This window comes from Lactuca saligna, chromosome 3, assembly GCF_052625555.1.
Source record: "Lactuca saligna cultivar CGN05327 chromosome 3, ASM5262555v1, whole genome shotgun sequence".
Classification (NCBI taxonomy): Eukaryota; Viridiplantae; Streptophyta; class Magnoliopsida; order Asterales; family Asteraceae; genus Lactuca; species Lactuca saligna.
Window position 1 is genome coordinate 64989949 of NC_136419.1, and position 13484 is coordinate 65003432.

Consider the following 13484-nt stretch of genomic DNA (forward strand, 5'->3'; position numbering starts at 1 on the left):
AAATCTCACTGCTCAATAACCATAATTGGACCACTCCCATCGTAACCCTGCGCTGCTACTTCCACTTCCGTGGATTTACATTCCCTTAGCATGACCACTAACCATGCAACATACATGTCCTGAACCTGCTCTCAAGGACTCTTGAGTCCATGCACCACCTCCACTACTCACAATCCATACTCGGGTCTAGACCTTCTAATGCTAACACATCATAAGATACCAAACCCATTTCTCGAACCGATCCGATAATACCTGCAGAGTCCTCAGCATGAATGAGCCACCTCACCAGGTCTTCAGTCAATCTGGACCACTCTTAAAACCTTCAGCCAATCAGGGCCGCCCTCCAGGGCCTTCAGTCTGGCTGGACCGTTCCCCGACCCATCGGCCTGACTGGTACACCTACCGGCCTTCAGTCTATCCGGACCGCTCAACTAGCATTCATCATTCCGAGTTATCTCCCTGGGTAATCCTCCCCTGTATACTGTTCTAGCCCCCTAGGGGTTCCAAACTCTATCTCCACCATACATACTCGATCCCAGCCTGATCCCAGGCCCTACACAATCAATGCCATAGGTCTGTATTCCGCCTCGTACGCCTGCTACTCACCCATACCATCCTGCTCTCGGCTGAAAGAAATACCACCGAAACCCAAGCAGCTAAACAACCTCTCACGTCTATCGATCATCCGGAGAATTTCCAATTCTCCCCCACTTAGGGCACTGACTATCAACCACCGGCCGCTATCACCGACCTCCCAAAACTAACCTTGCACAAAACCCAACGCTTACGCGCAGACTGATTCCCACTAGCACTAGCAACCTTCGCAAAAACACATTTCCACACTGATCAATCCACTCAAAAGTACTCAATCCTCAGCTAACCACTCCTCAGATTGCAGATGCTACCCGACTTTCAACCAACGCCATATCTTCACTAATAACCCTCATGAATGATAACCAACGATAGCCTGAAACACCAATCCATAACCATGCCCAACCTTCAAGGAACAACGGATACCAAAACAAAAACCCAAAACACTAACCCATAACTATGCCAAACCCTCAAGGAACAACGGATACCAAAACGAAAACCACCCAACGAGACCAACAGATAAACGATACTCCACAATAATCATAAATAAACAATACAACAAGAAAGAAACATACCCGCAGCTGCATCCGACACTGCATCTGTCACTTCCCTGACCTCTTCTGCTGCAAGCTGAAAAGCACGACCCTAAGCCCTTGGGGGCTTCACTCTACTCTGACCTCCACCCGTGATCCTCAACGTGGCCGGTGCTGGAGCCTGCACCGGTCCTGCAGCAAGTTGTGGACAGTTGACCCTCAAGTGTCCAACCTGATGACAATGATAACATATCCTCGAATCCCGAACCGGCACTGACTGTCGACAATCCCTCGCATAGTGCCCCTCCTTTCCGCACTTGCGGCATGTACCACCGGACCGACAAACTCCGGCGTGACTCCTCCCACACTTTCCACAAACGTGGCTGCCCTGATCTCCCATCCTGGAATCAATGGTCTTAGACCATTTTGTCGCCGGCTGCGACTGAACCGGAGCTTGCCTCAGCTCACGCAACTGCAACTCAATCTCTAACTCACACCGCCTGGCGGCCTCCTGCAACTCCAACAAGGTCTTGTACCTCTGTGTGGACACAAACTGTCTGATGTCTCTCTTTAGCATACTCAGATATCGGGACATCTGAGCCTGCTCCGAAGCGAACTCAGGGCAAAACATCTCCCTCTCAGTAAACATCTTGGTGATTTCCGTCACCGACTCCATATCCTGCTTCAGCTCAAGGAACTCCTGAGCTAACCTCTCCCTCTCGACCTGCGGAACATAACGAGTGTTGAACATCTCTCTGAACTGATCCCATGAAATCGCAGCCCTCTGCGCATCCAAGTATGACCCCGTGGTCAATCTCCACCAATCCTTTGCCAGGAGCCTTAACAGGTTCAGAGCACACCTCACCCTCTGATCAGCAGGGCATGAACAAGTGAAGAAACACCCCTCCACGTCTGATAACCATCTCATAGCAACGATCGGATCCTGAACTCCATCAAAGGCGGGAGGCTTCGTATTATCGAAGTCCCGATACTGAAAACCTCAACTACCTCCTCCCCCTGCCACTGCTACAACCGCTGTAGCCGCCGCGGCATCTGTCTCCGTGAGAGCCGCATAGAGCTCATCAAAATACTCCACCATGGCGGTCTTGATCGACCCAAACAGTTCTGGCAGCTCGGCCCGGAACAATGCAGCAACCTCATCATGCAGGATCTCACGAATCCTCACATCCAACTCGTGCGTACTCATCTGACCGATAACCTCGGGCGGTATTTGATGGGTTTTGAGCATTCTAACACTTCCTAAGTGTACATGCAACTTTAATAACCTTGGATCTATGTTTGTCTAATTATCATGCAAAGTTGAATTCCAAGGTTATATTCCTATCTAGCATACATGGGGAACAATTTTAACTTAAAGTATAGATAGAATAACTTACCTTGTTGTTGTTTGTGTTCCTTGAAACCTTGTGAGCCTAGCACCCCAAGTGTGATGCCTCAAATGCTTCACACAACACCAAATGCTCTTGGAAGAACTTATGAGAGAACACACACTTCTCAAAATCGGCCAAGCCCTCTTGTTTCTTAGTGTCTAGCCGATTTTGGTGGAGAATATGTTTCTTATATAGTGTTGACACATCTCGGGTTAAACCCTAATGTGTCATGACTCTTTATTTCCATGACCCATGGGTTTGTAACTCCCATGGAGCATCCAATGGGTGGAACCCAACTTGATAATCCATGGAGCCTCTTAGCCCACTATACAAGATATGGATGATTTACATAATCAACCCATATATTTAATTTGTTATCTTTTGATCACATAATTAATTCTAAATTAATTCTTGATCAAACTAATCAAATAATATTATTAATATATTAGAACTTATAATATATTAATAATCTCCAAGTGTTATTTCTCTCATTTAGTCTATCCAATTACACGGTGCCATGCAACCCAAATGGACCATGCCGGGTCGGGTCAAGTACATACCAGAAATAGTTATGGACTTAGACACCTTATCCAACAGTCTCCCACTTGGATAAGTCTAATAACTATTACTGCAAGTATGACTTCAGGAACCGATCGGCAATCGTAGCTCTTTACAAGGTTTCTCAGAACTGAGAAGATGATGGTACGCCATTTAAGATATGTGATCATATAATCCTCTGTTCTAGATATCAGTCGGACAAATACATGGAACAATGTCTTACTTATTGTCCAACAGTTTGTTTCCCGATTTCCGATTTGTTCGACAAAGAACTTAATTAAACACATCAACTTAGTTCTGACCGGGCCCGGTACATAGGTCAAAACAAAATCATCGAGGGGCCCAGATATCAGCTTCTAATCCAAGAAGGAACAGATAAACTTTGACTCATATGTTTGTTCTACCACTCATTGAATTACACACAAGAGCACGATTTAAAACATCGAGTTACCAATGCGTTTTTCGTACAATCAATGCATAACCAACTTGTAAGTAACAAATCATATCTCTAGGTTTGAAGACTTATACGATATTACCGTCTCACGATCACTCGAGATAGAATTCCATGAAGTGATTCCAGTGAGCGTGGGTTGAGTCCAATGCTCAGAACTTTTGAGCACTCATGATTGTTGTAGCCTTGTCCAAGACCTCTACAACCAAACATGACAGTCTTGATTCATATCTACTTCCGACATATGACCGACTGTGGAGGTTTGAATAATATGTTATACCAAACAGAAATTATTCTGGAAGTCAAAACATGCAAAAGAAATATAGTAAACGATCGACAAGAGATAGCAACACTTTACTCATAAATAAAACACTTTTATTCATCATCAGATGTCAATTACACTTTACAAATTTCGAGGTTATCTAACTACTAAATCTAATATCATCCTTCAGCCCTATGCTCCGAGCATGCTGGAGATGCTTAACCCGAGTCAGTCCCTTCGTGAGGGGATCTGCCGGATTCTCATCTGATGATACCCTCTTTGCCACGAGGAGTCCTTCTTCGATCCGATGTCTGATGAAATGGTATTTCCTGTCGATGTGTCTGGATCTCCCATGATCCCTTTGTTCCTTGGCTAAGGTAACAGCACTTTCACTATCACAGAAAATTTCCATTGGCTCTTTAATAGCTGGTACAACTCCAAGGTCTCCAATGAAGTTCCTCAGCCATAACGCCTCCTTTTCCGCCTCGCTAGCTGCAATATACTCTGATTCACAAGTAGAATCTGCCACTGTCTCTTGCTTGGAACTCTTCCAAGAAATTGCTCCTCCATTTAGGGTAAAGACCCAGCCCGACTGAGAGCGGAAGTTATCCCTATCAGTCTGGAAGCTAGCATCACTATACCCTACAACTCTCAAGTCATCACTCCCACCGAGGGTAAGGACCCAGTCCTTAGTCCTTCGTAGGTACTTGAGAATATTCTTTACCGCAGTCCAGTGTGCCTTGCCAGGGTTCCCCTGAAACCTGCTAACCATGCTCAGGGCAAAAGCTACATCAGGTCGAGTACACGTCATAGCATACATGATCGATCCTACAGCCGAAGCATAAGGTACTCGACTCATTTTTGCTATCTCAGCCTCAGTGCTAAGGCTTTGTGTCTTACTCAGTTTGGCGTTACTCTGGATGGGCAACTCTCCTTTCTTGGAGTCTTGCATACTGAATCTCTTTAGCACCTTATCCAGGTAGGTACTTTGACTAAGTCCAATTAGTCTTTTACTCCGATCTCTCAAGATCCTTATCCCTAAAATATAGGCAGCTTCACCAAGGTCCTTCATAGCGAAACACTTTCCAAGCCAGGACTTTACTTCCTGCAGGGTTGGAATGTCGTTTCCTATGAGTAGTATGTCATCCACATACAATACCAAAAAGCTAACTATACTCCCACTAGCCTTGACATACACACAAGATTCATCTTCACTCCTAGAAAAGCCAAATTCCTTGACCTTTTCATCAAAGCAAAGATTCCATCTGCGAGGTGCTTGCTTTAATCCATAAATGGACTTCTCAAGCTTACACACTCTATTAGGGTACTCGTTGCTGACAAAACCCTCTGGCTGACTCATGTAAACATCTTCAGCAACCTTTCCATTAAGGAAAGCGGTTTTGACATCCATTTGCCAAATTTCATAGTCATGAAATGCGGCTATGGCTAACAAAACCCGAATAGACTTAATCTTGGCTACCGGAGAAAAGGTCTCATCATAATCCACTCCAGGAATCTGAGAGAAGCCCTTTGCAACCAGTCTAGCCTTATAAGTGTGTACTTTACCATCCATGTCGGTCTTCTTCTTGAAGACCCATTTGCACCCTACAGTCTTTCGACCTGGTACATTCTCAACCAAGTTCCAAACTTGATTGTCATACATGGATTGTATCTCGCTATCCATAGCCTCTTTCCATTTAGCAGACTCAGGGCCTGCCATGGCTTCCTCGTAGCTGTTAGGGTCATCTTGACTTACTAGTGTTCCATCACTAATAAGTGTCTCACCTTCTGCAGTAATATGGAATCCATAGTAATGCTCAGGTGCACTCCTAACTCTCGTGGAACGCCTCAGAGGTACAGATTCGTCAATTGGCTCAACAGGAGTTTCCTCCTCAAGTTGAGGGCTAGAGTTTGAAGTTCCATCACCACTTGACTCTTGAATTTCTTCAAGATCAATTTTCCTCCCACTGTCTCCTTGGCTTATAAACTCTCTTTCTCAAAAGACTCCTCTTCTTGCTACAAAGACCACATTGTCACTAGGTCTGTAGAAGAGGTAACCAAAGGATTGTTGTGGGTAGCCGATGAAAATACACCTCTCGCTTCGGGGTTCGAGCTTATCATGAGTCTCGCGTCTCACGAAAGCCTCGCAACCCCAAATCTTGATGTGGTCTAGTTTAGGTACTTTACCAGTCCACATCTCGTGAGGAGTTTTGGCAACTTTCTTTGTAGGGACTAGATTAAGGATATGGGCGGCAGTCTCTAAGGTATACCCCCAGAATGAGATTGGTAGCGAAGCTCGACTCATCATGGAACGAACCATGTCCAACAAGGTTCGATTACGCCTCTCAGCCACACCATTCAACTGTGGTGTCCTGGGAGGTGTCAATTGTGAGACAATCCCACATTCCCTTAGATAGTCGAGGAACTCTGAACTAAGATACTCACCACCCCGATCGGATCGAAGCATCTTAATGTTCCTGCCCAATTGATTCTCGACTTCCTGTTTAAATTCTTTAAACTTCTCGAAAGTCTCTGACTTATGCTTGATTAAGTAGACATATCCATATCTACTGTAATCATCAGTAAAAGTCAAAAAATAATGATTAGCATCCCTTGTGGCATGTTTGAATGGCCCACACACATCTGTGTGTATAAGGTCCAACAAACCTTCACCCCTTTCATACGAGCCTGTGAAGGGTGACTTTGTTATTTTTCCAAGTAAGCATGATTCGCAACTATCATCTGACTTTAGGTCAAATGACTCCAAGACTCCATCCTTTTAGAGTTGGCCTATGCGTTTCTTGCTTATATGTCCAAGACGACAATTCCATAATGATATTTTATCCAAGTTATTATTATTAGTAGAATCAATACACAAAACATTATTTCCTAAGTTATCTACAACAGACACAGCTTCATACACACCATCACAAGGTAATGCTTTAAAATAAAGAACATTATTAAAGAAAGCATCAATAGAACCAACTTCATTATTAAACGAAAAGGTAAACCCTTGTTTGTACAAAGCATGAAAGGAAATAATATTTCTTGCCATTCCTGGCGAGTAACAACACTTATTCAAATCTAAACTAAACCCACTACTTAGCGATAAAGTATAAACTCCAATCTTGGTGACAGGTGAAGCTTTCCTATTCCCCATGATCAAGTTTATTCTTCCTTGCTCCACATTCTCACTTACTCTTAGTCCCTGCAAGTCACAACAAATATGAATACCACAACCGGTATCAAGGACCCAAGATTTAGAATGGGGTGAGTTATTAAAAATGATAGTGTAAATACCTACATGGTTGGGTTTGACTTTCCCATCCTTCACATCGTGCTGGTACTTTGGGCAGTTCCGCTTCCAATGAGCTTTTTCATGGCAATAGAAGCATTCAGCCTCTTTTGGGTCAGAAGAAGGAGTAATGAAACCTTTCTTGATTCCACTTGAAGAAGAGCCATCAAGGGTCCGAGCCTTGGTACCCTTCGAAGATCTCTTTCTCTTCCTCCCTCGACTTTTCCCGATTGCCAAAACCGGAGTTGAGTTTGGAGTAGGAGTGATAGCAACCGACTTCCCCTTAAGACCTGTTTCTACGGTCTTGAGAAGTCCCTGAAGTTTGCTGAGGGTGACCTCTTCCTTATTCATGTGATATCTCATGCGGAATTGATCATAGCACGATGGTAAGGAGCATAAAATTATATCTATTGCTAGCTCCTCAGGGAGGTTCACATTAAGTTTCAGCAATCGATCCACATACCTTTACATTTTCTGCATGTGGCTCGTGACGGAATCCCCGTCCTTCATCATGGTTGTTATCATGGAGCAGATGATTTCGTACCTCTCTTGTCGTGCACTTTGATGGTATCTTTCCATCAAATCTTGGTGCATTTCATAAGGGTAGAAATCCTCATAGGACTTTTGGAGTTCTGCTGTCATTGTGGCCAACATGATGCAAGCCACCTTGGTTGCATCTCTTTCATGAGTATGAAAGTCAGCGATCTCCTGGGGAGTTGCAGTGGACTCATCAATTTCCTTAAGCTCCTTGTCAAGGACATATTCTTTGTCCTCGTAGCGGGTAATCATCCTGATGTTTCTGATCCATTCATTGAAGTTGGATCCATCAAAGGTGACTTTCCCACACAGACTCATAAGAGTAAAGGAGCCATTAGGATTCGAGCCATAAGCATTATTTGAAGACATCTGAAAGAGGAGAACAAGTTTAGTATAGATTTAAGAGAGTCCTTAATAAAACACCCAAATGTAATATTAAGGCTAGGATCCAATCACAATATAATATAACTTAGAAGAGGTATGCCGTAATCTAAGCTATACCATATTTGAAAGGTAGGTGAATGACGATTCACCAATTTCCACCACGAAAACCGAAATATTAGACATTAGGTTTTATTGGTTTTTAGAAATTCCTAGATTCTTTGAGATTCAGCGAACTTTTCAAAGGCATGTTTCAATCTCGAGGTTGCCCTCCAAGTTTTGTGACTGTGATACCGAGGATCACAAAACGAGGTGTGAAGTAACCATGCAAATCACTTGGTACCCTTAAAGTTTATCACTCAATCGATGTGCCGGTAAACCACACACGCTCCACCGATACTATAATAAACCTTAAGTCACCCTTTACCTACCTTGTTAAGTCCAAGTTAGTGTGCCGGTTAACCACACACGCTTCACCAACGACTTAGACAAAGTGTAAAGTGTAATTTCATGGATTAGCACCTTATTCACATTTTCCTAAAGTAACTAAGATTGGGAATTTAATAAAACATTTAGTTACTTTATAATATTCATCATACTTTGAATGAGAGTTTATAAGTCCTTGTCTTACCCGTTCGGCTAACGACCTTCCACCAGTCAAGCAAGCGGTGGGTGAGAGTAGACACCCATTAAGTCACCATTTTATAGGCAACAACCTTATACCCACCTTATAGACCGGCTTCGTGAATGAGGCGTACTAGCGGTAAGACGACTTTGTTCTTATACATATATATATAATTATTAAATCATCATAATATAAGTATAAGGGTTGAATTTTAACTTTTAAAATTCTAGGGGTTGGAACTAAAGTTTTAACTTAACTTTATTTGTTCCAAAACTTGAGGGCAAGTTTTGTAACTTTCAAAACTTTTCATTTCTTGTAACTTATGAGTTTAATAGAGTAATAAAATGAAGACTCTTCATTTTTCTAACTCTTGTGTTCTTTTAATGGTTTTAATTCAAGTGTGACTCTTGGTTTTCCATAACTTGAGGACAAGTTATGGACTCCATTAAAACACATTATGATCAATAATTAATCTACCACATAGGTTACAAATAATTTCTATGATCATCTAAAACATCATAAGAACAAGAACATGAATATGAACTTATTCATAAATCAAAAATTACACTTAAAACTTTGTAATTTTGATAACTAGTTGTTGTAAATGAATTATCAAATACATTACACCATCTAAAACAAGTTTTTCAAGTACCAAAAAGTTTAGGGTAATGTTTCTAATTCATTTCCAGCAACTAAATCGAAATTCTGCAATCAGTCGACCCTACTCGCCGAGTGCATGAACTTACTCGCCGAGTTGGTTGAAGATACACATGAACTCGACGAGTCCCTCTTATGGACTCGACGAGTCCATTCGTGGACAGCAAGATTTTTGACTTTTTTCAACTTTTAAGCACAAATAAAAAGCAAACAAGCCTAGGCTCTGATACCACTGATGGGTTTTGAGCATTCTAACACTTCCTAAGTGTACATGCAACCCTAATAACCTTGGATCTATGTTTGTCTAATTATCATGCAAAGTTGAATTCCAAGGTTATATTCCTATCTAGCATACATGGGGAACAATTTTAACTTAAAGTATAGATAGAATAAATTACCTTGTTGTTGTTTGTGTTCCTTGAAACCTTGTGAGCCTAGCACCCCAAGTGTGATGCCTCAAATGCTTCACACAACACCAAATGCTCTTGGAAGAACTTATGAGAGAACACACACTTCTCAAAATCGGCCAAGCCCTCTTGTTTCTTAGTGTCTAGCCGATTTTGGTGGAGAATATGTTTCTTATATAGTGTTGACACATCTAGGGTTAAACCCTAATGTGTCATGACTCTTTATTTCCATGACCCATGGGTTTGTAACTCCCATGGAGCATCCATGGAGCATCCAATGGGTGGAACCCAACTTGATAATCCATGGAGCCTCTTAGCCCACTATACAAGATATGGATGATTTACATAATCAACCCATATATTTAATTAGTTATCTTTTGATCACATAATTAATTCTAAATTAATTCTTGATCAAACTAATCAAATAATATTATTAATATATTAGAACTTATAATATATTAATAATCTCCAAGTGTTATTTCTCTCATTTAGTCTATCCAATTGCACGGTGCCATGCAACCCAAATGGACTATGCTGGGTCGGGTCAAGTACATACCAGAAATAGTTATGGACTTAGACACCTTATCCAATAGTATTGACCCGTCCGCCACTCCTTCTCCTGCACCTGATCCTGACCCGGATCCACTCCCAACGTGCCTCGAAATCTCCATACTAAAAATAAACCACAAAATCTCAGACACTTCCCACTATCCCAGGAACTAACTCTCAACCCAACCCTAGAGGTCATGGTTTCCCTGATATGCGTATGTGTCCTGTGCTTTCAGTAGTACGGGCCCATACTACCTTCCACACCTACCCATATTTGTATGAAGTACTACCACAACACCCTAGCGACAAATATACATAACAACGCTCTACCCTCACTACTAGAGGAACACTGGAAATCTCAAGCAGAGGAAAACCCTAGGCTAGCAGGCATCACAAAACAGGCAACATTATCATGAAATCCTGAAGATCCCTAGCCTAACACTAGCATGCTGTTCTATCAAAGCTCAATAAAAAAAATATCATGAATTGTAATTTGGGGTTACTTACTGGCTCCGGTTGATCGTACCTCCGCGTCCTCCTTTACTTATTTTGAAAACCATTTTAAATTCTCTTTTGAAAACCCTCCTCGATTTGAGACTGGAGTCACACAAGTGTTCCTCCAATTCACTCAAACCAAGGCTCTGATACCAACTTGTAACGACCAAAAATTTCAACATAATTTAAACTTTTCAAAAAGGTTTTCAATACATTATTTATTAGAGTATTCCCAGGTCCATTTCATAAAACATAAACGCGAGGAACGGTACGATCACTCCTTTGCCTTGCCACAGTCTCCTGAAGAACCTGAAAAACATTAAACCACAACTGTAAGCCTGAAAACTTAGTGAGATACCCCCAAAATACCAACCACATATACGCCCTTCCAGGCTACGACCTTCTGGTCCAAAAACATATTGCCTTCCGGCCCATAACATATATAGCATACATAACATATCAAAACATAGAACAGCCATGCATATCGGGTCTACTATGTGACTGGTCCGCCGTATCGGGCCTTCAGTCCACCGGGTCCCCCCTCCGAGTCTAGTCATGTCCTTCGAGTCTACAGTGTGGTTGGTCCACCCGCACCGGGCCTTCAACCCACCTGGTCCACTCTCTGAGTCTACAGTGTGACTGGTCCGCCCGCATCGGGCCTTCAGTCAGCCTGGTCCACTCTCCGAGCCTCAGCACGTCTGGTCCGCCCTCGTGGGGCCTACGTCCTATCCGGACCGCTCGCTGGGCCTTCGGAATAATCGGTCCGCCCTGGGTATCTTGACCTACAGCACAAAGCAGGACCCGCCTCAACCCATCTCCAGTCCAAACAACCATGTACACATAACATACAATCATATAACAGTTATAGTCAACAAACCGATCAAGCAGATCACATAACATATCATTACCCTAACCAGGTTACCGACCTAACCGGTCACTAGCATAGCATCACTCTACATATCGGGAAACCGACCTTAATCAGGTCTCTAGCATATACCATCCTAGCTACCAGGATGCAGACATACCAAGCAATAACATAACACCCATATTCGAATCACAATCCGATAAAGGGTCGGCCTTGGTGCCTTAGACCCTATCGATATAGTGAGGATAACTCACCTCGCAAATGCCGATACTCTGAACTGAAGAAACTGATTCTCGAACCACCAACTCACCGCAAATCCCGAACTAACCAACATAACAAGCATAAGCATTAGGTCAACATACTTCCACTTATCGGGCCAAGACCAAAGTCCCAATCTCACACAAAGTCCAACATTGGCCCAATTTACCAAATTGGGCCCACCTCACCAAAAGGGCCTAGATCCAATATCCATAATATCAATTGGGCCCAAAATACTCTATTCATAATTTCCAGAATTGGCCCAAACACCAACAACCCACAAATGGCCCAACACAAAAGCCCAAAAGAAAGTCCACAGGAGGAGTACACTGGGCGTACTCTCCTTGGTACGCTGCGCGTACTGCAATGATCGCCAAAAGAAAACAGGACACTGGCCCGCTACGCGGGGCGTAACTGCGAGATCCATTAAGTCCTTTTAACATCTTAATGGCTTAAGCTCTTAAGCCCAAACTTCAGATCCATATGCCAAATGTGATTAGAAATCATAAAGTCTCAGACTTTATCACTTGGGACATCCTTAAGCTCTGAATCCAAGGTCTTAATCCATTAAGACCTATATATCTCATACATGGAACAACTACAGCCCTCGGGACCTCATTTTTATCACTCAAGACCTCTCCAAGGCTCTGAAAAGGACAGATAATCTTGACCAAATCGAAATATGCAACAAGATGAGGACTTTTGGGACAAGAATGATAACAAAGCTTCAAAATACATAGATCTATGTAATATGAAGGTCAAGCAAGAAGCTTTATACCTTAAACCAGCTCCAAAGGGTGGTATTTCTTCAGATCTACAAGCTCCACACGTTCTTCTTCTTCTTTGACAACTTCCCTTTTCTCCTTCAAGCCTTTCTTTTGCCAACAAGAGCTTTCCAAGGTCAAACACACCCAAATATGCAAGAATACAAGATCTAGGGTTTCTCTGAGGTTGAAGATGAGCATAAGGAGGCTGAGGGGTGAGCCAACATGTTCCTTATATAGTGGCTGACCCTAAAAATAGGGTTTGGGGTTTCTGAGAGTACGTTGGGCATACTTCCTTGGTACGCTGGGCGTACTCATCAGGAATATTCCAGAAGTCCATAAACTTCTAGAGGTATTCCCAGCAGACATCTCGGGAATACCATTCGTACAACAAGTCAAGTCCAAGAATCGACCTAAAACGCAGTAGCTATGGAAAAAGTAATTGTAATTACATTCTCTCCCAAACCAATTTCATCACCCATGTAGAAACTAAGGACCCATGATGGTAATTTGTCACTACTAGGTGCATACATAAGAGTGGTATATAGAATCTTGTTCCTTGTTTGGTTGTAGGCTTAGGGCAGAATCACGTATCCGACTGTCTTTCCCATCTTAATTATATACGAATTGTATACAAAAGAGATGATATATGAACTAGGTATGTGTCATACCAAAAACCTCAGGACAACGCTGCCCAAGACTGCGGGTGGACACGCTACCATTTGGGTGATCATAGACTGGTAAACCAAACCCATACACACTTCCTACCGATCAAAGAAACAAAATTGAAGTAGAGAAGTAGATAGGAACGCATCACGACGACAAGTATTTAAAATCCCAACTTGTCATGTTCTCATACAAAGAC